Source organism: Zonotrichia leucophrys, chromosome 3 (genome assembly GCF_028769735.1).
Source record: "Zonotrichia leucophrys gambelii isolate GWCS_2022_RI chromosome 3, RI_Zleu_2.0, whole genome shotgun sequence".
Lineage (NCBI taxonomy): Eukaryota > Metazoa > Chordata > Aves > Passeriformes > Passerellidae > Zonotrichia > Zonotrichia leucophrys.
In genome coordinates, this window is record NC_088172.1 from 29737729 (window position 1) to 29763265 (window position 25537).

General features: G+C 35.7%; 1 long non-coding RNA gene across 1 annotated transcript; it reads left to right on the top strand.

Moving 5' to 3' along the window:
- The first annotated feature begins 1553 nt into the window (after positions 1 to 1553).
- LOC135446378 (uncharacterized) lies at positions 1554 to 4124 on the top strand. The gene is made up of 2 exons (XR_010439775.1): positions 1554 to 1630; positions 2860 to 4124. It is a non-coding gene; the product is annotated as an uncharacterized LOC135446378 (long non-coding RNA).
- Positions 4125 to 25537: the final 21413 nt, after the last annotated feature.

Sequence of the window (25537 nt, forward strand, 5' to 3'; positions counted from 1 at the left end):
TCTCTTTTGAGACCCAAGGCTATACAAAAAACAGAGGTTAGAGGAAACCATTACAAATCAAATACTACTAAGAACTGGATCTTTGCAACTTAGTCCTTTTTGTTATACTCTAAGAGTCATCAAGGCTGACTTTTGATATTCCTGTATGCTTTAGACGTGTCTGAAAAATGTCATCTGGCTAGGCAGAAATCAATCACCTGTCCTTCAGTGTTTTTGTCAGTGTATGAAAAATACAGTCCAGCTTCTGCAAAAAGAAAAAATTGTTTTTTTGTGAATTGTAAATTGTTAATTAATTTTAATGAAAGAACAGGATATAGGATGGAAGAGCTTTAGCTTTCTTGTTTTCCAATGTAAATGAAATATTCACATTGTCAAAAAAGGAAAGATATTCAAAATTTATAGCAGGAATCTAGACAAAGACCAAATCTAAACCAAAAAAATTCTAGGCAGCTGAAAAAAGACATTGCTGAATAGAAGCAGTCAACTAGGAAAAAAGCATAAATAGGAAATCTTCCTTTAACAACGCTAGTTCTTGTATACTTCCTGTGGATGTTTGAATTTTTTCTTTTCTTAGTTTGGTATCTTTATGACCAGGTCATAGAGACAGCTTTTATAAATGTCACAAAAACAGGTGAAGGAGGATACTGCCTTAGGATTTGTGCTTTAATCCAAGTAAACACAAGATCATGCACACAGGATTAGGGAAAAGGTCATATTTGTAGTATGAGAGGTTTACCATTGCTTTGAAAAACAATGACTTCAAGAATGATGAAGAAGCCACGTGAGGTAATACATGAAATATGGGTTTTCAGTGTGTGCACGTGTGATTCTATTATTTCATGGATAAATTTGGAAACATCAGATATAAATTGGAAGGGAATTATACCTTTTTATGTACTTTCAAACTATTTATTTAATGTTCAGTTTTGGTAAGTGTACCTTAAAAAAGGATTACTAACTATTAGAAATTGTTTATAAGATAAGTAGTAAGAGATTAGGAAATATCGCTTAATTATTTTTGAGTCAGAATTGTCAAAGGAACCACAAGAGCCTGCTGGAAGGTTTAAAACAAGAATTTTACTTTTAGAAAAGATGAATTTCAGTGTAACACTAAATACATTATTTACCCATGGATATATTCTACTGTATCTTTTGTTTTGGCCTAACATATCTATGACTTTCATATTCTGTAACAATGTAATATAAATTATCAAAACACCCTATGCTTCACATAATGAAAGATAAGTTCATACAGAAATAGGTTAGAATGGTCCCTTTAGAAGTTCCAACAACTGTAAATGTTTAAATGCTCTGATAACATGAGACAGAATTATACTGAAATGTAAAAATTTCCTTCAGATGAAGAAAAAATAGAAAGGTGCAGGGGGATAGACTATAAGAAAAGAAAGATAGTACACAAAGTAATCTTACCCCTAAAGAGTTGCAGGTGGGCCAATTATCAAAGATTAGGAAGAGGCCTGACTTTAACAGGCTGCAGCTGTAACCAATGAGAAGAAGAGTGCTATAAAAGTGTGGGGTGGCTGGTTGAGAAGGGAACTGGAGTGGGTTGGTTGTTTTGTGTAGAGGGAATTGGTGCACTGAGGAGCTGCCCTCGTGAAACACAAAGAAGGTAGGAAACTTCTATGACAAGGACACAACAGTATGGAACCCTTGCAATAAGGTGAAAATAATTGGTGACCCTGACATGATTTGGGAAGAGGGAAAAGGACTTACATACTAAACTATATGGCCCTGTGGATTTGGGAAAAAGGACTCAAATACTAAACAATATGACCCTGTGGATTTGGGAAAAAGGACTTTAGTATCTACCAATGTGATCCCATGGTGATTCAGGAAAGAAGATTTAAACATTAAGCAATGTGATCCCATAGTGATCTGGGTAGTAAACTGCATGAGTAAAAGCAACAAAACAAAAAGAAGAAGAAAATTTACTAAAGCAACTGTAAGAATTGGGAAAAGAGTAGTTCTGTTATTCAGTACCATGTATTTATTGATTAGTGAAATATATCAATTGTGGCTATTAGTGTTTGTTAAGCATGAGTATGAAAGATTTTGAAGATAAGTACTTCATAAACTGAGAAGCAGCAAAACTGAGCAAACACTTAGAAATATGTATATATTTGTACTGAAATATGTTATCTGAATGTTTTTATAACTGTTAGTTCTAAATGAAATATAGAATTTGGTGTATTGTTCATTTTTTTGAACATATCTTTCTAGAAATGCAATTCTGTAATTAAAAGAAAAAGGGGGAATTGTAGGGGGATAGAACATAAGTAAATAGCATAGAAAGTAATCTTGCACTAAGGAGTTGCAGCTGGGCCAGTTATCAGAGATTAGGAACAGGCCTGACTTTAACAGGCCACAGCTGCAGCCAATGAGAAGAAGTGTGCTATAAAAGAGTGGGTTGGCTGGTAGAGAAGGGAACTGGAGTCAGTTGGCTACTTTGTGAAGGAGTCAGAGGAGAAGCCCATGAGAAAACATCTAGAAGGTATGAAACTTTTGCAATAGGAAACTCTTCAGTAAGATGACAACAAAAAGGGAATATTTATGGAGGTGGGGTCAATTAATAGGATATTAATTTATTGCAATCTTGAAAGGAAGTCGGAAATATCACATTTTTTTTTAATTCCAGCTTCCTCTTTAGTATATTCTCCTTTCTTCCCATCACATCTCCCAGTCTCTCAGCTTGCCACAAATAGTCAATATTTTTATTACGTGTGTTCACTTACTTTCTCCTCATTTCCACTTAGTGCCTAATAACCCTGTCATAAGCTCAGAAAAAATAGAGTAGGAAAGAGAAAACTGTCTCTTTCTCACACTCCATGGTTTGTGCAGGTGCTGCCAGCTCAGCCTCAGGAGGCTCAGCATTCATCTGAGGTGGTCCTCAAGGTGATCAGCATCCAGCAGATTCAGCAGAGCTAGACTGTGAGAAAGCTGTGGGAAGGCTTCCTGAGGAACAAGGAGATAATGCTGCTATGTAGAAGCTTTGTAGCTGAACCTAAGAAATACGTTCGTGGGACAGCAGCGCATTAGCAAACTGTTCAAGCATTTATACTTATTTGTACTGCTTCAAGTGTTCTGGAGTTATAGCCAAGGTATTTGTAGGAACCCATGCTGTTTTTTTCTTGTGCTCAGGCACTCCCCTATGTGTGTATAACTTAATTAACAGTTATCTATTTATATTTAAGTTACAGTTAAAAGTACTAATCATTCAATGGGGCTCCACTAGGTATTAATTTGTAAATAGTGTAGACAAATAGCTGTGGATTTATAGAGTGATGAATTGTTGCTGTGATCTCGGTGACTTCTCTGCATGTATTTTAAAACGTGTTTGATTCAGACTAATTCTAAGCCATTCCTGTGGGCCAAGTACCATGGGTTCAGTTCCTTGTGATTTCATCCAGATTATGGCACTCGAGTCATTGTGTGGTGTGAATCAAAGCACAGGAGATGACTAGTGGCAACCAGATCCACTTCAAAGATATTCTAAACTAAAATAAAAAAGGAGATTTTATCACTGTGCATCAAAAATACAAAACACATTTACATAACATGAATTGTTTCATATACTCATGTTTCTGCTATGAGTGCATTACACTCATAGCATTCTTGTACTGAAACATCAAATGTTGGCCAGAAAGGGAAAGTAAAATGAAAGAAGTCAGATAAATTTAATTTTTTTAAAACAAACTTGGAGAATGTTAAATACAAGCAGAAATTGAGGTAGAACTATAAATGTGGCATTGCATTTTTTTCAAAGGAAGAGATGCTTAAAGAAAAATTTATCAAACAAGGTAACTTATGCAGGGCTATATTTATACCTCAGTTTTCATGGAGAATGTCCTATAAATTGGATTGTTCCATATACTTTTTCTAGAATGTATTTATTTCCTTAAACTTGCTTTATGTACCAAATTTACACTCTTAACCCAGTAATGGTCGTAAACTACTTTGTACCCCAAGGGTAGATTGAAAAGTTTAATCCTATTGTTATGAATGTAATCTTCAATCCATTGGAAAGGAAATGCTACAGTTTTCAAATAACAGTTTTGTACTTTAACCCAGGTTTTTTTACAAATAAAGAATAATAATTATGAAAATCTTTCTGAAATATTTAAGTGGTGCACCTCACATTGTGAGATCACAGTTGTTAGAGCTGGAGAACTTATCCACCTATCTGTGAAAATAAATGTACACTATCAAAATGTTTATATAAAACAAAGTAGTTAAATAAGTCTGTATAAATTCAATTAATTCTACTTTTCTAGGATATGTTAAATGAGTACTAAATGTTTTGGACTTCATCATTTGAGTTTTTCACAAGTAAATGTACTTTACCATTTATGATGTGGTGTAATATGTAGAAATATGTCATTGACTGAGCTAATTTCTCATATATGTGCTGATATGTTCAGATTATTTGGTTTTAATCAAACTTTAAAGGTAGCATATTATAGGGTTAATTTAGCTTTCTTTTATCTCCTAAATATTGCCGAGCAGAACTCTTTTCTGTCAACACCAAGACTGATTATGATGCCATGTCAGAATTTCCTTAGAAGATCAGACATTATCAGTATAAATAAACACTCTGTACCTAGTAGAAAATTATAGTGCATCGTGCAGATTGCATTGGTAATTATTCAGAATGCCTTTACGTGTTGAGGAGCCAAACCAACCAATCCTAAAATAAAATAGATGCATGGGATAATTTACACTAATTATAGACTATTTACCTGGGGAACACTTTGTTCAATTGTAATTATCTTACAGCATGCTTTATGAAAGTGCCTTCATCAAAAGCATAATGAAGTAAATTCTAGGACTACCTTTCATTAGGGGAATGAGAAATTTAAAATTACCATATTGTCAATTGGCAATAATGTGCAAAAGTACTTCTTTGAAACCTAAGAAGAAACATTTACTTTAAAAGTGTTGCCCTGAGTTCAGTGTCCAGGAGACATTGCTTCTTTCCAAACAGGTTATTCTGATGCTGAGAGCGGCAGTATGTTGGCTGAACACATTCCAAATCCTTTCTCCTTCTATTTGGAGCACACCTGCCATTCTTTCTACTGCTTCTAAAAATAACAGTTTGCAGGCATTTATACACATTCAAAAGTTTAAGTAAAGGACAGATGGGTTTTACAATTTCCACTTAAGGTAGCCAGTCTTGGTGATGTCTCTCTTAACATGACTTTAAAACACCTCTCATTGTTACTCTGTTCACAAGTATGTGAACCAGTACTCAGGACTTAGAGTAAAAATGGCTATAATACAGTGCATGAACCAGGCCAGTTAGTTTTCTAAAAGCTATACTGCTAGCAAAGAAACTGTCGTTTTGTTACTTCTGGAAAGGAGGGTAAATTATAAAAAAAATTGTCTTTCAAATACAGAATGAAGTTGTGATGAGAATTCTTGTCTAAATTCTCAATTTGATGGTCTCAGACAGAAAATCTATCAGGTACATCTGTAAAGTGCCCATTTTAGTGCCTTAAGTAACTGAAATGAGTATTTTCACAGCTTAGGCACTCCATCATTAAATAGTATCAAGTGCTTTGAACATTAATCTGTTCAATTTTGTTTTTATTAACTCTTTGACTGTAGGAGATCCAAAAAGCTCCTCTTCAAGAATGTAACACAGTCAAGGGACATATTTTGCTTCCACATGCTCTCAGACAAACCCTTTACATAGAAGGGAATAGGAATTCACTCTTCTGATATTAGTTCAAAAGGTAGATAGAGTTGTGTCATGCAATTGGGGTGTCTGTGCCAGATACACTTTAATCTTCACCCTCTCTTTTTGTTAAGTACTGCCACTTCAAACTAGGTTGTAGTTTCTGTCTCACAATATATTCTCCCTTAGGAGTATATTGTACACCAACCCTAACAATCCTTTTAAAAATGTTGGGCTTTATCTTCCAACAATTATGAATGTCTTGTTTGTTTTGAACAGTCTATTAGCACAATGGAGTCTCCTGTGACTCCTAGAATATATTCTTTAAAATGTAGTTAAGTACCTGCTTTATGAATGCATGCTCTTGCATAATAGCAATGTTTGCAATCATGGGTAAGCAACCCCTAAACTCATTTAAGTTAATGTCACCAGGCAATTGATAAGTAAGTGAAGTGTAAATGCAAATCCAAATGTCCACATACTAAAGCCTCACGGACATCCTAAGGAAGTTCTGTGCATTTGTCAGGAGAGCAGAGAGAGTGGACCTAAATATATGCAATAATCACAGGCACCAGAAACTGTGTGTCCTTGAGACATATGAATACCTGTCCTGGTGAGAGTGAGTTCCCATACCAATTTTGTTTCAGTATGCTCATAATGGGGGAGATCTTCCCGTTCCTAAAGAGCTCTAGAATAAACTGTATCACTCCAACTGCTGAAAAAAGATTGCAATTTGTTTTGTCCTCTCCTGAAATATATCTTGGCTCTCATGATCTGATCAAAAGAAGTAAATACAAGTACAGAAAATTCTCTGCTTAATGGCCTTAAAATTCCAGAAATGTATAGCAGGGATAGAATATCTTGGCATCAGGGAAAACTGAGAAATCTGCTACATACATTGCAAATGTATATTCTTCAATTTTATTAATTTACTTTTTTATGTTGACCTGTGTACATATTCTTCAGCTGTTGGCAATTTTGACACACTGAGTTTGGGTTCCAGGCTCTCTGTGATGGGACAAAAGAATGGCTTATTCTAAGGCATATTTAATCAGTTCCATGGAGATTTAGTGGTGTTCTCTACCATGGAGAAACTGAGCAGTCTAGTTCTCTCCAGTAAAGAGGACCAGAAAAGCACATATGTCTTGAATTAAACTAAAGAGGAAATTACCTCTGCAAAACCACTAAACTGCTTATTAAACTAGAAAACTAAACATAGGATTGTTTAGTCAGTAACTTATTTAGGCATTTTAGTATTCAGGAGAGAACCCCTGAACATTATAGACTTAAATGGTTCTGAAGTTAGTCCTTTTGTTTATCTTGAAAATGAGCATTGTAGTTAATGTGCAATAGTAATACATGCAATATGCTAGTTTAAAAATCTACAGGAACAAACAAGCATAACAAGTCTTGTCCACAAGTCTTGTTAGTTATTTCACCATTTTGGAAATGGGGCATCCAGGTTCCAGTTTGCTATGGGGAAAAACTTACCAAGTTTTCTGTTTTAAATCAAATTAGCATCAAAATGATTTATTGATCTATTAATGACAGGCACTTAGCAAGCAGGAGCAAGGTCATACATTCACAATCAATAGCAATAATATAAAAGATAAACTCCAATATTAGGTGCTTAGAAACTTTGCAATTATAAATCACACATACACACATAGAAACCAACTGTAGGGCAGAAGAGCACAGACCCTTTTTCCTCTTCCCCACTTACACAGCTTCTCATAGCAGAGCTGGGCACTTCCAGCCATGTGCACACACAGCACTCTGATGTTCAGATTATACCAGGATGATTTCCATCCAAATGCACCTTTTGCTTTGGAACCAGATAGAGACTCACAGTATGCATGAAGCATGATGGCTAAACCAGGCTTATTGGCCCCTGTGCAGAAGCCAAAACAGTCCTTAGCTGGATTGTTTTGCATAACTGTTGTGCACCAAGAAGACAGAAGTCAAAATTTCTGGTACTGTAGTTCAGTGTATGCAACAGGCATTTCTTTCTGTATATAATTTATATCATACTCATGGTATAAATTTCTTTCTGTATGGAATTAATATAATATTAATTATATAAATTATATTCATTTCTGTATATAATTTATATAGTATTCATTCTATAAATTATATTTATTTCTGTATATAATTTATATAATATTCGTTAGGTTGTGGTCTTCACCATACCCAAATATTAGTCACCAGACCACAGAGCTAAACTTCCTCTGCAGAGCTTGTTTAGCTGAGCTGTGGCAACCACAGAGGCTCAAAGCTTGGCAGTACCTGTGCCTTGTGTGACAGGCAGGGCGGGTGACTCCTCACCCTCAGCCCTCTACTTGGCACCTTCATGCCTTTTCAGACAAAACTAATCTTGTGTGCTGAGCTTGGCAGTAATTTTTATTATATCTGGAGCATTTTAGATTTTAATTCAACCACGTCACCTCTTTTTTCTTTGAAAAATATTGCTAATAGTGGCATTATTTGTTATACATAATGAGGTTTAATTGCACTCCTTAAAACCCCACTGCGCTTGGGAAGTCAATGGGTTTTAAAACTAATTGCACTTGGAAATTTTAATGCCAGCATCTCTTTTACTTAATATTGTAAATGATGCTTTATTTGAAAGTGTTTTCTGTTTACCAAAATTATTATGCAAATTAACTGTTCTAACACATTTGCAGAAGACATTTAAATTATATTTGTAAAGCAGAGACTCAATTTGGAAAACTGCATACCACTTATAACTAAGAATACAGACTGGAAAAATCATACATATTACAACTCTGATTGCATTCTGAAGTGTGAAAAAACAAAACAATATTTGGATTTTTATCTCTAATATGAATCTAAAAGCACAACACTAGTAATAAAAAAGGAAAAAAAGTTCCACTTACCATTTCCAAAGTTATGCTCATATCCAATCTCTATTTCAAGATCATTTACAGTATTTTCTACATATTCCATTCACAACTCTCTGGCCAGCTATTCTGACATGTAGCAAAACATGCTGCTGTCTCCATAGGGGATGGTGTGGATATAGTGATAATAGGAGAAAATCTAATATGCAGGTGCATATTGGTTAATTTTTTTCAGAGAATGACTTTGTTTCTCTTACAAACTTCCCTTTGTATTATTTTGAGAGAAAAGAAATTTCTCAGGGCTTTGACACATCTTGGAGAGTTAGCAAAACTCCTGACACTTAGGTATGTCTCTGGACTGAGAAACCTACACACTACCTCACACAGATAAAATGAACCCTGATGGTTTTAGTCCTGGATTCAAATCTGCATCAATATATAGTCATAGCCCCTGTGTAATATTAGAATCATTCTTTAAGTGAATTAACTAAATGCTCTTACTCTGACCAATAATCAAGCAATGAAAATATATGGGTCTTTACAGAAGACAACTGCAGACAATGTTAAGTCAGATTATGTGTTTTGTTTGCTGAAGATATATTGAAGCATGCAGGGACAAGGTGGATAAATGAGGGATGGCATTTGAAATAATATTGTAAGAGTTTTGAAAAAATCCTTTTCCACTCATTGAACTTTTGTCACTTTCAAAATTACATGTGTATTTACAGAAACATTTCTTGGATTCTCAAGAGACTGTTGATTTAGCATTAAAATATTATATAATGATTCAAAAATAACTGGTAGGGCACAGATTATAGAAAAACTGATTTTAGATTTCTGCAACTGCCTCAAAGTCAGAGTAGAAGGGTATTAGAACTGTGGAAAAGTCAGTAGTTCTACTTTCCAGGAGATTTCAACATTTTCATGGCCCTGGGGGTTTTATTCAGCTCACTCTGTGTGTGCACTTTTTCATTCCCTCTTCCACTTCTGCTGCTTTGAGTTCTGTTTATAAATCATGTGCTTCAGACTCATTAACATATTTTAAGTTTATCAACATCTTTCTACCATTCAAGGGACCAAAACCTGGGACGCTGTTCCAGGTGTGGTTTAATGAGTGCTGATCAGAGCAGGGGATGGTTCCCTCCCTTCATCTCCTGGCTGGGCTCGTGGTTGCAGTTGGACCATTGTGCTGCCTGGGTTTTATGCTCCAGCTTGTGCCCAGATGATTCCAGGGCCTTTTTTTGGCAGAGCTGTGCTCCCACTGGAGAGTGCCCAGCCTGTGTCACTGCAGGGCAATGTGTGATACATAAATGTATCTGTACATGTATGTGTAATACACAAATGTGTACATGCAATACACATCAGTATGTGATATGTATTTTCATGGACAGTTAAAGATCTATAAAATTGTGCTACCTTTTCCATTGTGGGTAGTGTACTCCTGACAAAAATATCCCCAAAAATTTGGGTTTTGTTAATGTTTTTTTCTGATACTAGCAGATGAGATAAAATCAGTGCTGCAGAAATATTCGACTTCATATGCAATTGTGCTGTTAAATAATGACAATCACAGGATCACTGAAGATGAGTTATTACATTCCCAATAGATTTATCATGATACATGTAATGATACATATTACATATAATGTCACAGGAAGTAGCCTCACAAGTCTTTTAGATGAAATTACTAGGATTGATGGGAAATGGAATTAATTGCCTCTCTAGATGGTGAGGCTCATTAGTACAGCAAGTAATTTAGGTTCCCAAAAAATAACAAATGGTTATGAATATTCATTTGAATTACTAAGAATTGTTACAGTGAAAAACATCATAAATATTGGAATATCAGATCTTGTTCTTTAAATGGAATGCCAGTGTAAAACTGTAAGAGATCAAAATAAAATATGAAATCACTTTCATACCATGGGTCTGAACCAATATAATAATTTCCCTAAGGAAAAAAGCTGTTATTCATTGTCTCATTTCAACAGTGATTGAAGAATTATAGGTCACTAATGAAGTATTCACACATTTTAAAGGTAATATAGGTCACTATATAGGTGGGGAAAAGCAGTAGCAATTATTCAGATAGAAACAGTGATCAGCATGTTGCATATAAATTTCTCAGATACCTGAAAGAAAAGGGTGCAAAAAAGTTTTTAAAAAATTAACTCATATTTCTACAAAACCCAAAGCACAGAGGGAGAGGAAAATAAAGAATAACATCTGTCAAGAAACCTCATCACACACAGCAGGTAAATGGCTTTCTTATTAGAAAAACAACAATATTAATAAAATACAAGGGGCTACAGACTTTCATTTATACTGAGCCTCAAGCCATCAGGAGTTGGTGGCAGCAGTGATTATATCAATAAAATCTATTATAATGTTCCCTTCAGTGCCCTCTGCTGACTAGTTGACTTTAATAATCATAAACTGCAGGACACTATTTGTAAAATAACTATTGCTATTGAACTTTATCTCTAAGTAAATATGTATTGAATGAAAAAGTCCTCTGGGACAGGAGTGTAAAAAAATCATTGCTCTTGCCTGTCTTGTAAAGAGAATTCTCTTTGGTGGGATAATGTTGTGAGAATTCCCACACTCTGTTTGCATTTGATGCATTTGTTTTACTTTTGGAGTCACCAAATAAAGTGACATAAAGTCATGTCATTAACAGAACAGTGATATATTTGTAAAAAAGCCCAATAGAAACTTGCTTTACTTTAATTATAAACCTACCTCTCTATGCAAAGGCCTCAAAAGAGGCTGTAAATAGATTATTTTGTTTGAGTGACAAGGTTCATATTTTGGGTTGGTTTGGGCCTTGACAATCAGAAATCTGGAGCTGTAATTTCTAAGTATTATTAGGAGGACAAAAGATTCAAATTAAAGCAATCCACTTGTGTTCTGCATGCTGTGAATATAGAATGCAATCAAACATGAAGAAGTTTTACTTGAGGAAGGGCACATGAATAAAAGCAAACCTTAGCAATCAGGACTTACTCAAAAGTATCTGTCACCTGCCACTTCATGAATTGTAAGAATATTTGGGTGATCTGGAAATCTACATCTCAAAACCTTGAACCAAGTTTCTTCTGCTAATGCAGGTGGCTCAGCAAATCCAGCTACCTTGTACACTTGTGTTCTAATTGAGAAGCCCCTCTTCTTTCCCCAGAAACATTGTTCTCTCATAGAAGACCACTTGTAGAGGGAAGAAAGAAAGGATTACCTGATATCAGCCTTATCCTTTGCCTCTTCCCTGCACCACCCCCTGTGAGGGCATTTTCATGAGGCTTTATTTGAAATCCAAGGGTCACAGCTGCATGGGCCTCCAGATTGAAAGAAAATTTCATATCATTGCTTGTGAATTCACTCCCTGGAGCTTCATGTTGCTCTGATTTTCAGCTACCCAAATGTCTGGTGGGATGGATAAAAGGGACAATGCAGGTGGCAAATACAAGTTAGTCCCTCGTGCTGTGAAAGCCGAGAAAGGTCAGGTGGAATGTGCGAATACATCTAGCAGCAGTGGAAAGAATTAAGCTCCACAATACAAGGTCTCGCATTCAATTTATATTTTATGTTTTTCAGCAATGAGCTGCATAGTCTTCCTGGAAAGTTGCCAAAATTTGAATTACATTATCTGTACTGATTTACAGGACATAGCTGGGATTGTCAGTGTGGAAATGTTCTGTATTGGGAAGTAAGTCTAAAAATTGTATTGCCTGGGAATGTAAAGCACCATTGCTGCTTCTCTGAGTTTATGAACTCTCTGCACCATAGATTTTTCATTCAAAGTCATCATTAACTATAATTGTAAGACCACATTGCCAAATTCTGCAGTGCTTACTCACTCTACCTGTCTCTGGACACAATGAACAGAGCAGCAGGTATACCCATTTTTCTATCTTTTCCTCTTTGATAAGGTCTGCATGAGATAAATGATACCTGTCATATGCCAAAGAATAGTTTTTGTTGGCACAATTAATTCAAAACATCTCAAAACAGAAAGGAATTTATTAGCACCTAGCAGACTTCATATAATTTATCCTTTAGACTGTTTTAGCCATACCTAGTGCAATCATCATCAGGGAATGGCCAGAACCTTTTCAGTGACTTCAACTTTATAGTTCAAGTGGTTTTAGACTTTTTTTGGCTGTATAAGTCTGTATTTATTGGCTATTATAAAGGGCATAGAACAACCATTGTCCTTTCAGCCCCTTTTCTCTCTTTCACCCTGCTTGTTCAAGAAGTCCTAAAACACAGTAGAAGTTGTGAAATTGCATCACTGTGACATTGTGGCACTGCACTTCATCATGTGGAGCAAGGCCCAGGCCTAGGAGGCACTGAGCCTTGTCTTACAAAAACATCAGGGTGGAGTGCTTAATTTGCAAGGGTTTTGAAGCCTTTCCTAAGTGCATAGAAATGTGAGATACTGGCTCAGAAAATTGTTTTTTAAGGATTTTTTTCTTAGTTTCTTTCTCCTTCTCTGCCTACAGCAAGAACAACCACAACAACTTTATGGTAATTTTGATATGGAAATTTTCAGGATAGTTATGACCATGAAACTCCTGCAGAGTTCAGAAATAAGGCTATTAGGAGTTTCTTCACAGACTTGATTCCCATCATATTGCCATGCATTGATGCACACAGTACCTCTGGAAGGTCATGAAACGTTATTGATTATCACTCCTGTTCTATTTTTCAGAAACTGAGAGGGAAATTAGTTTATCTGAGGTTGCAGGGCAGAACATAGTCTTGCCTCCTTGTCTTTTTTGTTTGAGCTTGTCCTTTACCACAACTTAATAAAATCTTTTTCTTAGTAAGGCATTCATACAGCCTATAAAGGACAAAATCCCTTTAATGTGTGGGATGTAGGTCACGTTCTGGGCCACTGCTGAGAGGAAAAGCTACAGTGAGTTTATTTAAAAAAAACAAACAAACAAAAAAAACACCTCTTTGGGTTTTTTTCACATTTGCTATGGATGGGGTGAGCTCAAGTGGGGAAAGGTGCACCATGGGTTCAGTTGTCCCTCACTCATATGAGCTGCTCCTGGCTTCACTGCCAGTGGTGTGGAGGCAGAGGACTGCTCCTGACCATATTTTTTGTTCCTGTTGTAGTGATAGGATGTAAAGTGCATGGGGGAGTTCATAGTTGCCTGAAGTATCAGTAACACCTGACAGACTTTTCCTCCAATCTTTGTCTACTCAGTTGTGTCTATTCACTCAAAGAAAATATTTAAAATGGATGGGGTTTTTTTTCCTAGGAGTGCATCTTGATGTAAGTTTATGAAACATGGAAATTCTCATGTTTAAATAAAAGTTATTATTTCCTCAGTGTAGACACTGTTATTTAATACACTGTTCTCTACAGTCATCATGGCTTGTTTAGGCCTGAATGTAGGGAAAAAGCCCCAGACACCAAAAGTCCCATGTTTTAGATTACTCAGTGTATCTGTCAGTACCAGTTCCTACAGGTCATTGAGAGCCTTACTGGTAAAATCAACGGATTTTTCAAAATATATATATTTTTATATTTGCTTCAGTATGTAATTGTATGAAACTGTGGTAAGAATATTTGATTTGGATGATATTTTGTGGTGCTGATGACTAAAGGTAAGTAGGAAGACAGCATTAATGTAAAACAGAAAAACCTCATGACAGAAACCTAATAAATTGATTTTTTTTCCTCAAATATAACATCAGTGTTCTGCTGAACAGTGCTGATAATTTGAGCCCTAAAATTCTATATGTTATGTTACACTTCATGTTTGATAGTGAAAAATCCCCCATATTGTAGCTGAAGAGTAATGTGAGTCCTAATATGTAACTACTCTTTCAGTCAAAGCATTTCCCACCCAATTTCTTGAGCAAAGTATATAAGATTACAGTATCTTCAGGTTTTCATTGTAATTGAAAATGGGTACAGAGGTTGTTGTGGTATTTCTGATGAGCTTTATATTAGGAATAGAAACAAATACAGATGTTCTCAGAAGTGCACCAAAAACCCAAGCAAATGAAAGCAAAATTAAAGATGTCAAAGCTAATGTGAATCTCATGGGTGGCATCAGTATTATATTTGGTAACTATGTTGTTACATTTGTGGGTTATTTCCCTAAGGTATTATTTTCTTATTGAAAGCGCATCAGCCACTTCTTTTTCCATGACAATATTTCCATCCCTTTAGGGATGTACCTCTTCATGATGCAGCTCTTGTAGCTGGGTTTAATGATGACACTCTTCTAAGCTCAATCAAGTTTACTGCTTGGCTGTAGTTGTGCTCCAGCCTGCAGCACCAGCTCGGTGTCCCAGCTCCTGGAAGCACCAAGCAGTGAGCTGGCCCTCTGTCAGATGGAGTTTTCTCTCTCTCCACCTCATTTTCTGTCAGGACCTATATTACCATTTCATTGTTTTGATCCCCATTTGCATTTTAAATTTTTGTATGTTCATTTTCTTTTACATCTAGGCCAGTGAAAAGTATCTTCAGAGACGTATAGGTTGCAGCTGAAGTGAAAAGTGTGAAGGTTTGAGTCTTGTGGGAGTCATAAGAACACTTTGGGACTGATCTCAAAGAAACTAAAGGTCCTTACAGGTAATTCAGTACTAAGAAATTGCTCCAAGGACCTGTCATTTTCTCTATGGGCTTTTTTAAAAAAAATGTACAATATAATTTACATTTTTTTAAAGAACCTGAAACTCTGGTGCCTTACTTTACAAAAAGTCAAAACTCAAGAACTCTAGTGGTAATTGAGAAACAATTGCCATTAAAAGGACAGACAAGACCAAACCTAGACATACTAAAATAAGAGATCTTCCAAAAAACAACAACAACAAAAAAATAGAAAAGAAACTTGCTAAATATTATTGGGTAAAAGTAATTATATGTAGTAACTTTAAGAATAAATTAATTGCCTTAGAAATGTGCTTTCTTATGTTAAGGACAAGAAAAATTATTTTTTAATAGAATTTTCACTTAATGACCCAGCTATATTTTAAGATTTATATTAATAAGGGACTAAATTAAAATTTCATCTAGGGAAATTAAATTTTGCTTTTTCTTGTGTATTTCATGCCTTCTATCAATACTTTGAAAGTGTTAGGTTGTGGAATTTATGTCAATATGATGACTAAGCCTAGCTCTTCACCCTGTTTTACTTCTCCAAATCCTTATCAAGGACTACTGTGATGCTGACTTCCATTTCCATAGTAGGCCAAATAATTTTTCTTAAATTTTGTCCATGCAACCTCTAAACAGTAAATTTAATTATTTTATTATTTTTCTTTTAAAAAATAATGTGTCTGATAGTTCAACTTAAACATAGTAATAGTCACAGAGACTTGCTTCCTCTATTTACTGAGGAATTAAATTAGTAGTTTATTTTCAAATTGTGATTACCATTTAACTCTGAGCTTTTCATCCCCATTACTGCAGTGTGAGGTCTGCAGAATGTCAGGCATTGAGGAAAAATACTGAGAACTTTAGTGTGGTGACTCCTTAGGAGTATTCTAAGAAACTTACCACATTCCTAGTCCTAGAAAGGCTAGCCAAGATGTATAATAACAGCAAGCATAGCAGATTGCTCAGGCATGTAGTCAGACATTCAAATGCAAGGGATGCCTAAAACTACCCTGTTTTACAGAGCATACCACAGAATCTGACCTAAATTTCAACTAATAATCTGAAAACTGGAAGCATTTCCAAGCAGATTTTTGATGAATAAATTTCAGGGTTGAGAGTGTACAGATATGATTTTTTAACAAAATAATGTACACTTTCTGTCATAAGACATGGCCTCTATGTGCTTTCCCTAGAAAACCTATGGAGCATGTGAACAAACAAGCAGGTTTTAGTTTTAAACAATGGGTCTTTAATTTTTTTTAATCAGCAATGATAACTTATGTGTTTTCAGAAAAATGCCCTGACTATTCTCAGAATTCTGACACTTGATTCATCAATTTGAATGAAGATGAATCCACATGAAGTTCTAACTTTTACTTAGACTGTTGTTATTATTACAGAACATCAGAAACCATTCTCCATGGCTTTAATAGTTATTGCAGTGCTGTACCTGTTTCTTTTTTCATAATGTCTAATTTCTTGTTATTAGATTCACCATACAGTACACTTTCTTAATTGTACTTGGAATTCTGAATTTGACCCAAACATGTTTGACTTTAAAATTTATTTTCGTCTCTATATAAAGTTATAGAGTAATAAAAATAATTTTCAAGTATTACAGGTACAGAAAGTCCATTTCAATTTCCCAGAAGAGGACAATGCTCATCATTAATTTCACCTATTTCTATTTTAATTTATCTTTCTGAAACTGTAGTACAGGTCAGTTTCTGTTGAAGCTTTGCACAATGATTTCTTTTTTCTCCTACATTTCAGTAAGATTCTCGCTACCAATGATTAGGTTTTGTCTAATGAATGTAAGGGGCATCTTAAATGTCATTTAAGATGTCCTAGCCTATTCTGTCTGCCTAGAGAGGGTCAAATGTCCTTGTATTTCTTATGTCATGTCTACTACCTCTGTGTGTACATATCAGATGTGCTGGGCAGGAGCAAACAGCACCAGAAAATTGTGTGTAGAAAACTGAACTGAGACCAGGGGCACTCCATAATGTATGATTCATAATATCCAACATTACCCTGCTAATTATGCTCAAAGTAGGAGCTAAGAGTCTACTTGAGTTTGTGAAATAAGAACTATACAGGAAATTCAGTCCAGTCCGATATGGGGCACAAATCCTTGCCTAACTGTAAATACACAGTGACGCTTGTGACACCCTGTAATAATTTATCAAGACTGAATCTGCTTTAAGTCCTTTGTCAAAACCCCAGTATCTTTGTACCTTAGATACTTTAGGGCATAAATTCTTGTATGTAAGAAATTGAGGCCCATTCCTGATGGCTGATTGCTGACCTGTATTCTAGGGCCAACGGCTTGTCTTTTTCCAGCTGTGAAATCCTACTGGCTAATCTAAATTTAGGCCTATGATGTCAGCTGAGAGGCCATAGAGAATCAGAAATGTGTGACAAGTATGACAGCATGACACAAGAACTGATACAGTATAACCTGTATGCTATATCCTTCTGGGTCATCATGCAGAAGCCAAGTGAGATACTGAGGGGCTTCTCAGACAGTCATAGATACTAAAAATACTAAAATCATAGATACTAAAAACTACTAAAATCATAGATACTAATAAAATTAAGTTTTGTGGCTGTAACAGTAATCCAGACCCTCATGTGCCTGCTTGCATCCACCCATATATCTAAATACCTCAAACTGAATTGTACTACCAAACTGATTTGTCTTCTCAAATACTTGAGAGTATAAGGATGACTTGAAGTCATTCTTAATTCCCCATCTTGGGGGATTCATCTCTTGGTTTTGAAGTAGTAATTTCTTTGTAAAGGTAAAACTCATGAAAGATCCCTCAGCGATACACCTGTATGAACCTGATCATTGGTAGTGACCATCCTATTGAAATGAAAGAGCAAAAAGCAGTAATTTTAGAAGGCTGCAGCAGAAACTAACCTGCATTACAATTTTTAAAAGATAAATTTCTATGGCTAAGGTGAAGCATTGCATGTGCACTCCTTAATGCTGAAGGACTATACAAATCAAGTGTAAATTAAACATCAGAATGTAGAAAAAAATGCAGTTCTTCCCTTGAATTCTTTAGTTTTAGAAAAGCAAAGCAAACATTGTGAGCTACAATGGCAGAAACATAATACAATTCTCTCTCTAAATCTTTTAGGTAAAAAATCCCCAATAAAATATTACAAATTCTGTAGTGCACCTGTTTGAGACAAAGAAAATATAGTCCATGAAGATCAACAGAATTATGTTATGGTGGCTACTAAGAATAATAACATAGTTTAAAGTTGGAAAAGTAAAGTAGGACAGAGTACATAAAGGCAAATTACTAACACGGGAAGAAAGACCTGAAAAGATTTCCTTAGTTTGAGTTCATAATTACACATGGAGTAATGCACAGCTCTTGGAATAGCAGGCTTGAAAGATTTTCTGTGTCTGTGAGCAAGATGAAATGAATTAGGGATGAAGCCTAGGCAATCCACTTCTCTTCCTTAGGAAGAATGGCTGACTACACTTGTGAGATGGTGTATCATTGGAACAATTTTGCTGTGGGGTATCCCCAACATTATTCATATTCAGGGAGAATTCATCAAGAAACACATTGATATTTCTCATAGTCCCTGTAGTTCCCTCACTGCACTGATTCCACAGTATCCCTGACTCATCCTTATGTTGTCAATTGAAGACTAAGTTCCATTTTTATTGCTGTCAGTGTTGCAGTGCTCTTTCAGGGCTTTTAAAAAATGCTGGAAGTAATCTGAATAAAGGATATGTAGTGGGTGGATATACTGTTAACTCCCACTCAAGAGTGGCCACTGTCCCAAGAAATTTAATTGATTCTATTTCTACACTTGATGAGGTGAAAGTAGTGAAATTCCTATTTGACATTTTTCCAAGCTATGGGTAAATACATTTATAAGAAGGTAAAATGAAGTTAAGGTACAGAACAATAGCAGCAAAAGAGTGATTGTGAAGAAACTGGAAAAAAAAGTATCTTGTATCAATGCATATAAAAAAGGAAGGATTTGCAAAAGAAATTAACATTTGGTTTAATAGATTGTAATTTTATTTTTCTAAATGTCTTACAAATCACAAATATGTAATGCAGTTTGCATGCCCAGTTAGAAAGAGAGAAATCTTGCTCAGGAAGAGTCCAGGACATTCTTGTACAAAGGAATATGAAATTATCTAGGAGTTGTGAATCTTGTAAATAAGTAGATTCAAATAGCTGAAATGGGTGATTTTTTTTCCTCCAAGATACCTAAATGCATCTTTGTCCTTATTCCTTCCCTACGCTGTGTTTTAGATTTTTATATATATCTACTCCTACTATTTATAGATTAAGTCATTAAACATTGCTATGTTATTCTAAAGTAATCAATTTTCTTTCATTGGAACACTGAATTGTATCATGAGGTTCACAGGACAGAATAAAGAATATTCATTATCCCTGCATTTCTTTAGTGTTTTATGTTTTAGCAAGGAAAATATTTTTGCAGAAAATTCACTCCCAAAGCAACCTCTCTCAGTAATATGATTATTTTCCCAAAGTGTTTATGCTTTATATCACCAAAAAATGCAATTTGTGTGAACTTCTAAGCCATATTAAAATACATATATTTAATATTGTATGGGATGTTATTGCATTCCTGTCTCATGCAACAATACAGTTTCTGATGATATGGAAGAAGAGAATATTATTCCACTTTTTGTTTAGATTATCTTCTCTCTACAGTTAAATTTATTGTGTTTACACTTCACTGCAGGATGACAAGTATCATCAAAAGGCTATTACTGATATGAAACATAAAAAGGAAGCCCTATTTTTTATTTCATCACTTAAATAGGAAAGGGAAACATATAAACTTATTTGCTCATCCAGATGGAATTTGAAACACAGCTACCATGTATAGTTCAGTTTGATACAGGACCTTACTGAAATTGTTTTGGGAACTGGTCCTTGCCTCCTGAAATGAAATGCTTGTTGCTCGGATAATTGCTACATCAGTCTGCACGGTCCTAGAAAAACAGTGGATGGGAAGTTTAGGTATGGACTTGATACTCTTAGGTCCAGCTATTAAGGATTCAGAAGACTCTGATTTCTTTCTCATTGGAAACCATATTTTTCTTTATCATAGAGGAAACTTCTGAAGAAGACAAGTTACTCAAATGCTTCTCTATGATTCCCATGATCTGGTAAGTAAGAATGGCCTTACAATTTCCACCATACCCTCAGACCATTTTCCAATACACTGTAATAACAAAATCTGCTTTCAGACCATAAACTTTGTTTTTAAACTAATGATTTCCCAGATTCTGAAGTGAATTGTTTGTACTGATAAGTTGTTTGTACTTTTGAGGATGTTTTTGTTTTGTTTTGGTTTTTTTTTGGCTGAAGACAACTATTATTCTCACCTGCAGACCCTAGAATGCCTGGAGGGTTACTGTGAGCCAGGAACAATTGCCAGCTGTTGTCATGACTGATGCCATGATATTTGTGCTGTAAGAGAGTTTATCTGTACGGATGCAAGCTCTGCAGAGCCAAATCAGTTCAAAACAGGAAAACTGCTGCCTCTGGCCAAGTGTTTTTACCTTTTTCTGTTAGATGTATGCTATATAGCTCACACCTCTGCTGTAATAATATTTTTCTAGATTCAGCAGTAATTTAAACATTCTTATATATATATGTGAAAATAAAAAAGGCAAAGGGAAAAAACTAAACTCAAATCTTAGTCCATTTTATGAATTATGACTTTCCCTGTGATCCATGTAAGAGCATGTGCTGTGTTTGGCAAATAAACTACTGAATGCTTTCCATCTCTCATGGAGACCTGGAGACATGCAGTTTGTGTTGCTTTGCAACTCTAGGGAGTATTGTTGTGACTGCATTGTCAGAAAAAGTCTTAAACGTGGATTCACTGGAGCCCTACACAATCTCATAACTTCTCTCTGAAATACTAAAGACAAATTTGAAAAGGAACAAACTTCCAAAAACAGTAATTTCCTAATGGAATGGAGAAATTTGTAGGGCTAAGGCACACCTAGCTGAAAACAGAGGTTTAGATCAGATTTTTTTTTCTTTTTGTTACTAGAAGCAATTACCTTTCCATTCTCATCTCTTCCAATAGGTTAGGAAGAATTATTGCTCAATACAGAGACATCAGAAAAAGAAGCAATTTGATTAACATGCTATTGATTTGCTGCATTTTTTAATACATTCACATCTTTTCAAAACTCAGAGATTTCACATTCCCTTCCTGAAGTGTTTGCACGTTGAAAATCATCACAGGCTAATTTTCTCTGTTGCTGTATATAAATGTTCCCTATATTTTTAGTCGATCTCCATAATATTCTACTCAAAGATATACTTAGGATCATGTCTTTTACATAAAAAACACTATAGGCATATAGAAGAGCATTAAAAATGTCACAGTGATTATTCAGGTTTGCAATTTTAATTTCCTACTTGTTCTTTGATCTGATGTCTTAAACTCTGTTTCTTTAAAGAAAATAATTACTACATGTGAAGCATTTGCAGAAAGCCCCAGTCATTTGCATGTTATTGTATGTCAATGCATAGCTTGGTTGCAAAATTTTTGACCTTGCAAGTGATAACAAGATTTTTGTATTACACTGAACTTTAGCTAGTCCTGCAACATATTTGTGTATTGAATAGGGTAAAATGTGGGTGAAACTCTGTTTTTATTTTTTCACAATGGGCTTTATGATTTTGTTTCTAAAAACTTATTTGGAAAAAAAAACAATAAACAAAATATTGGCTGTATCTCAATTAGTAAATTAAAGGTGAATAGACTATTCTTTGTCATTAAACTTACATTTTCTGTTATCAAATATTTTTAGCCCTAAAAGGGGTTGAGCTGTATGTAAACCAAGTAATGGGAATGGTCATACACTGTTCTTTTCCTCTTGAATTCTGCCTGGAGAGTGTTTGGGACAGTACAAGGTGGCCTAGACAGTACCACATCCATCCTGAAGATTTTCCAGTACCTGTGCACAATCCCAGGCACAGTTAAAATAGCAGTATAGACATAATCACTGATGCTACGTGACAGGTTCTGGCTCCTCAGGCAAATAGAAGGGCCAGAAGTTCATATAAACCGACAAATTTATTTTTATAATGCTCTTTTCTGTCTGTATTTATACCTCTGAATTGTAGTTTAGAGAAAATAATACAAGATAAAATATTATCTAAGAAAGAAATTGTGGCTGTTATCTTTGAGAAGGACAAGAAGAAAGATCCAGGGAACTTCAGGCTGATCAGCCCCACCTCAAGCTCTAGGAAGGTGGAATGCTGACAGCAGTTTGAGGAAGCTGATTTTTGCACTCTGCTTAGCACTGGTGAGTTCTGGGTCCAGTTCTTGGCTCCCCAGCAGAAGTAAGATATGTTCTTACTGAAGTGGTTCCATTGCAGCACCACAAAGATCATGAAGGTATGAAAGCATCTCTCCTTATAAGGAAAGGCTGAGAGAACTGTGACAGTTTACCCTGAATCAGAGAAAGCTAAAGAAAATAACCAGCAAGAGAGAAAAAAGATGCAGAAACCAGGCTCTTCTCAGTGCTACTAACAAGACCAGACACAACAGGCACAAATTAAAAAAACATAACATTTAACCCATTACAGTCACTTTCTCCTGTGAGAGTGACTGAGCACTGGGAAAGGTTTTCCAGAGAGGTTGTCGAGTCTCCATGCTTGGGGATTCTCAAAGCCCACTGGGCAGTCCTGAGTGACCTGCTCTAAGTAAGGGAGTTAGACTAGAAGGTCTCCTCAAGTCAATTTCATCCTCAACAATCCTGTGAAACACTGGAAGGGCATAGATGCAGCAGTTTCAAAATGTATTTAAAGGAACAATTCTGTACTTTAACAAACAGACAAGAAACCAACCCTTCTAGATTTAATGCAATTTTCAGTGAATGCAGAGCTTAACAAAATGAAAATCTGAATAGAAGGGATGATCCAGCAGACTTCGAAAGAGCAGACAAACAATCAGGGAGGGTAAACTTTTAACATCTGAGATTTAGAAACAGCTTCCTCACACAGTTCTTGATCCTGGAACATGAATACAATAGCATTATACAGTACATTGCCATCCTGACCTCCATGGTACTGTTTGTGGAATGAGGCATTAGCTTTGTCATTTGCCCTTCTGTCAAAAAATAAAAATAAAAATAAACAATGAAATGCACCATACCAGTAATACAGGGAGAAAAACCTACAGCTGTGATCTGTCATGTCCCTTCTGAAAATTTTGCTCACTAAGCTATAGAAATCACTGTCATTTATCCCATGTCACCAACCCTCTGAGTCTTACAGTTGTCATTCTGAAATAATTCAATTGTAGCTGGAGAAATAAGACACAGCAGGTAGCACTTTTCCTTCCCCCTTCTGTTCCTGATGCTGTAGTTTACAGATCGGAGTATTCTTTTGACAAACAAGAGGTGAGCTCTCACTCCTGAGGTAAACCACATCTTCTGTTTTCTGTGCGAAAATCTGAACCACTGGGCTTTAATGCACTGACACTGTTCTGAATAGAACAAATCCAACTAACTTATGTCTTCCCCCTAAGGGAAGGACTCTTTGATAGAAAGAAAAACTAACAGTGCTTAAGGATATATTCCATATTTTTCCTCATGGAAAATGCCATACTGCCTCTGTTATATCCCACCATTTTGATTTTTGCCTCTGAAGAAAATCACTGAAATAAAGATCATACTACATATTAAAGAAGAAAGAAAAGTCTGCAGAGGAGCTGCTTAATTATAGCAATTTATCTTTTTGTTACAATGTGTAAAGGGAATTTTTTGAAGGAAAAACCATGTGGGAAGACAAGCTGGAAAAAAAGAAAGATAAAATCTTGCATCTGCCCACATATCTCTAATGTGATGTAGGCAAGCTAAGAGAAATTCAGATAAATGACCTTACATTCTGAGTACAACAGAATGCTTACTCTTTCCTACAAGATTAAGAAATATGTATAGTAAACTACTACTCTGTTGTGGCAATATCTTGCCTAACAAAAATAAAAGAGTCTCTGGTTTAGAAGGCGGAGGAAAATTCTAGCAGAGTGTCAGGAGCTGAACATCAGACTCTGATTTATTCCATTTTCCCTAGTCTTTCAAGTGAGAAAAAGAACAGTGCAGGAGAGAGAGACTGGTGTTTATTTGTGTTTGCTGCTCTCTCTGATTGGTGTTAGGGGCCATTTCTAAGACTGAACAAAGATATCTGATTTAATTACTTTGTTATAATGGAATGAATTTGCCACATTTTTTTTTTCTTTTTTTCCCAGCAGACCATACTAATTGTGTGTTTTTGTGGAGATTTGAGAGCTGTAAGGCAAATCTAGGGCACCAGCAGTGTCCTCTATCTGCCCTGAAAGCAGATAATGAATTTTGTTTACCTGAAAGTACTGGAAGCTCTTACTCCTGGAAAATGCTGTCCTAGTGTATGCCTGCTCATCAGAACACTGTGTAGACAAATACTACATGCTCTTCATACAAAGTGCATGTAGTATTTTTCATACAAAAATAATATAAAATAAAAGTAAAGTGTTTAGCAACATTATAGTCACACTGAGAGATCAGTATTATAATATTTGATTATTTATATGAAGAATATGTAAAAAGTGCATGCTTGTGCATGTATTTGTATATGAGACTCACTGAACAGTCAAGGCTTGAAAAGATTCTGGAGATCATCTAATCAAACCCTGTTGTTTGGAGTAGGGTCAGCTACAGCAAGTTTTGCATGGGCATTGATTATTCCTAAGGATAGACATTGAAACTCTCTGGGTAACTTGTTCCAGTGTCAGACCACCACCTCATGGATACTTTTTTCTTGTGTTTAAAAAGAATTTTGTGTATTCCAGTTTCTGTCCGCTGCCATTTGTCCTGTCACTGCAGACTACTGAGAGCCTGACTCCCATCTTCTCGTCTTTCTCCTCAGGCATTTATGCACACTGAGCCTTCTCTTCTTCTGGCTGAGCAACCCCAGCTCTATCAGCCTCTCATATGTCAGATGCTGCAATCCCTTGGTTATGTCCATGACATTTTGCTGGACATACTCCAGGATGTTTGTGTCACTGCTGAACTGGAAGACCAAGAACTGAGCACAGTACTCCACAAGTATGTCAGCACAGCTGAGTAGAGAGGAAGAATCCCTTCTCTTGGGCTGCTGACAACCCTCTGCCTAATGCAGCCTGGGATGCCGATGGCCTTCATGGCTGCAATAGCACATTGCTGGCTCATCATTACTTTGTTACCTGTTTTTTGGGTTTTCTGTTTTATTTTTTTTAATGCATTTTTTCCAGCATGAGCATAAGGTTGTGTACATTTATCAGTTATTACTCAGACTGCTA